The sequence below is a fragment of the Triticum urartu genome, chromosome 6A (assembly GCF_056163025.1).
Source record: "Triticum urartu cultivar PI428250 chromosome 6A, HENAU_Tu73, whole genome shotgun sequence".
NCBI lineage: Eukaryota > Viridiplantae > Streptophyta > Magnoliopsida > Poales > Poaceae > Triticum > Triticum urartu.
This window is the reverse complement of record NC_141878.1, coordinates 552268778-552273015: the sequence shown is the minus strand read 5'-3', so window position 1 is coordinate 552273015 and position 4238 is coordinate 552268778.

Genomic DNA, 4238 nt, shown 5'->3' with positions numbered 1-4238 from the left:
GATCGTGAGTTTGTGGGACGTCACCAAGCCAAATGTGTGCAGATCGCAAAGGCGCCGTACTTTCCGCACTAGGATCGGTCGATCGTGAAGATGTACGACTATATCTACCGTGTTGTCATAACGCTTCCGCTTACGGTCTAAGAGGATACGCAGACAACACTCTCCCCTCTCGTTGCTATGCATCACCATGATCTTGCGTGTGCGTAGGATTTTTTTTGAAATTACTACATTCCCCAACAGTGGCATCCGAGCCAGGTCTATGCGTAGATGTTATATGCATGAGTAGAACACAAAGGAGTTGTGGGCGTGGGTATATACATATTGCTTGCCGTCACTAGTTGATTCTTGATTCAGCGGTATTGTTGGATGACGCGGCCCAGACCGACATTACGTGTACGCTTATGCGAGACTGGTTCTACCGACGTGATTCGCACACAGGTGGCTGGTGGGTGTCAGTTTCTCCAACTTTAGTTGAATCGGATTCAATGAATAGGGTTCTTTCTGAAGATCAAAAAGCAATCACTATACCGCATTGTGGTTTTTGATGCATAGGTAAGAACGGTTCTTACTCAGACCGTATCAGCCATGTAAAACTTGCAACAACAAAGTAGAGGACGTCTAACTTGTTTTTGCAGGGGATGTTGTGATGTGATATGGTCAAGACATGATGCTAAATTTTATTGCATGAGATGGTCATGTTTTGTAACACAGTTATCGGCAACTGGCAGGAGCCATATGGTTATCGCTTTATTGTATGAAGTGCAATCGCCATGTAATTGCTTTACTTTATCACTAAGCGGTAGCGATAGACGTAGAAGCAATAGTTGGCGAGACAACAACGATGTTTCGATGGAGATCAAGGTGTTAAGCCGGTGACGATGGTGATCATGACAGTGCTTTGGAGATGGAGATCAAAGGCACAAGATGATGATGGCCATATCATATCACTTATATTGATTGCATGTGATGTTTATCCTTTATGCATCTTATTTTGCTTAGTTTGGCGGTAGCATTATAAGATGATCTCTCACTAAATTTCAAGGTATAAGTGTTCTCCCTGAGTATGCACCGTTGCTACACACAGCTCGTGCCGAGACACCACGTGATGATCGGGTGTGATAAGCTCTATGTTCACATACAACGGGTGCAAGCCAGTTTTCACACGCAGAATACTCGGGTTAAACTTGACGAGCCTAGCATATGCAGATATGGCCTCGAAAAACTGAGACCGAAAGGTCGAGCGCGAATCATATAATAGATATGATCAACATAGTGATGTTCACCATTGAAAACTACTCCATCTCACGTGATGATCGGACATGGTTTAGTTGATATGGATCACATGATCACTTAGATGATTAGAGAGATGTCTATCTAAGTGGGAGTTCTTAAGTAATTTGATTAATTGAACTTTAATTTATCATGAATTTAGTACCTGATAGTATTTTGCATGTCTATGTTGTAGTAGATAGATGGACCGTGCTGTTGTTTCGTTGAATTTTAATGCGTTCCTAGAGAAAGCTAAGTTGAAAGATGATGGTAGCGACTACACGGACTGGGTCCGTAACTTGAGGATTATCATCATTGCTGCACAGAAGAATTATGTCCTGGAAGCACTGCTAGGTGACAAACCCGTTGCAGGAGCAACGCCAAATGTTGTGAACACCTGGCAGAGCAAAGCTGATGACTACTCGATAGTTCAGTGTGCCATGCTTTACGACGTAGTACTAGGACTTCAACGACGTTTTGAACGTCATGGAGCATATGAGATGTTCCAGGAGTTGAAGTTAATATTTCAAGCAAATGCCCAGATTGAGAGATATGGAGTCTCCAATAAGTTCTACAGCTGCAAAATGGAGGAGAATAGTTCTGTCACATCCCTAGTTTTGGTATGACCTAGGCTAGCTTTCATGTTGCATCATGTCTAAATTTCATTGAAATTTGAAATGGGGATCTGTGAAACCCTCAGAATCATTTCTGAAAATAACCCAGATAAAAATTGCTCCAAAAAGGTCCAAAAAAATGTTCATATTGCTCTCTGAAAATATTGGTCAGAGGTAAAAATCAAACCAATATTTTTAGGAACTCATAAATATTTATTTTGGCCATTTGGAATTAATGCAGTAATTATTTTCTTTGGATATATATTGTTATATATATAAAATATTGTCCAAAAATTATGCCAGTAGTTGAGGAGCTCAGGAATAATACCACTAGCCCCTGCAAAAATTGGCATAAGTAAATAAAATGATTTAGTATTTTTTCTAAATCAAAACAAATGTCAGAAAAATAGAAAAGAAAAAAAAACATGAAATAAAACCTTACCTGCACTTACCTGTCCAGCTGGCCGGCCTGCTACTGTGCGGCCCAGCCCACAGCGCAGTGCCAGTCACCACCAACCTCTCGCCAGAAGGACGAGAGGAGCGTGGCCGCCGCGCGCACGGCCACCGACGACCACCTCCTGCTTGCCGCTCCGCCTTGGCCCTCCCTGGCGCTGCCACACACTCCCCTCGACCTTCTGCACTTCTCCCCTCCTCGCAGCTCTCGCCCCTCCCCTCTCTGCTCTCTTCCCGAGCGACCCCGTCGCCGCCGTCCACTGCCGCCGCGTCCACCAAGCTCCCCTCGCCCTGACGCTGAGCCCAGAAGCACCGCCGTGTCTTCCTCGTCCTCTCCACCGAGCTACACGACGCCGGAGGCCCTGCTTCATCGCCACCATCGTCGTCTTCGGCCTCAGCCGCTGTGGATCGCCGCCGTCGAATTCACGGCAACCAACGCTTCCCCGACCCTACTGTCTGCACCATCCCCCTCTCTGTGAGCCCGCGGTTCTTTCCCCTCCTTTCTCGTTGTCGTTCCGACACCCTAGCACCTAGACCGTGCTAGCCGAGCTCTGGCCGCCGCCCGTTTTGTCGCCGCCGTGGCCTGAGCTCGAACGGGTCGCGCCCGTGCACCGCACCGAGCTCCTGGTGACCCCAGGAGGCTGCCCAATGCTTCACTTTGCTCGCCGCGCTCCACAATGCCATTTCGCTGAGGTCCGAACTCCGGCCGCCGCTGCGGGCTCGTCTCCGGCGAGTATAGGCCACGCCAACCACTGTCGCTCGCCCAGTTGGATGCGGCGCACCTTCAGCTATCCGTAGACGCAAACCACGCACAAAACCGAGCCCCGTAGCTGTTTTCCGGCGAGTTTCTGCCGCAGTTGAGGTTGCCGCCGGCCGAACTCCGGTGGGCTGACGTGGTCGCTTAGTTAGGCGCTAATCACCACTAATCCCTCTCTAACAGACACTGACAGGTGGGCCCCGCAGCGGGTCAAATCCCAGTCAACATGGAATTAACTTCCAGTTAACAGTGAGCCAATGACATGTGGGACCCGGTCGTCAGGTTTGACTTGGTCAGTGTCAGTTGACTCGCTGATGTCATGCTTGCACAATGCTGATGCTATAAATCATTTTCTTGATTTAAGTTTATTCAGGAAATTCCAGAAAATGCCCAAAAACTTCTAAAAATCATAGGAAATTATCTATAACTCCAACTGAAAAGATTTATATATGAAAAATTATTAGAAAAATCCAAGGAATCCATCTGTACCATTTTCATGCATGTTTGAACAATGTTTGTCCTCTGTTTTGGACAAAACAAATAAAGGGCATTTAAATAATCATATATGGAGTTTGAATTTGAATCATGTATTCAAACCAACTTCATTAAAATCATAGCTAGATGCATTAGCTCAAATCACAGCATATTGCCATGTCATGATCATGCATCATATTGTGCATTGCATTGATTATATTCTTTCTGTGTTGCCGGTGATTGTTCCCCCCGATAGACGTGCTTCCGACGATGAATTCGATGACACCGATGAAGAACTATACTATCTTCAGAAGTGCCAGGCAAGCAAACCCCCTTGTTCATTCCGATACAATCCTACTCTCTCTCTCTCTCTCTCTCTCTCTCCTGTTCTCATTTATTGCATTAGGACAACAAAGATTCAACTGCTACTTTATGCTGTGGTAGTTGAACCCATTCCTCTACATGACCTGTCATTGTCACAGTAAATAGTTAAAACCCACTAGCATGTGTAGGAGTTGATTGAGCCATGTTGTGTTCTTGCCATGCCATGCCTGCTATTGCTTAGAGTTGTGTCAGGTCTGATTCATCAGGAATGAATTGGAGTGGTACGATATGTTCTGGTGCTGAGAGTTAAGCGTGTGAACACGATTTGGTAAAGGTAGCGGTGAGAG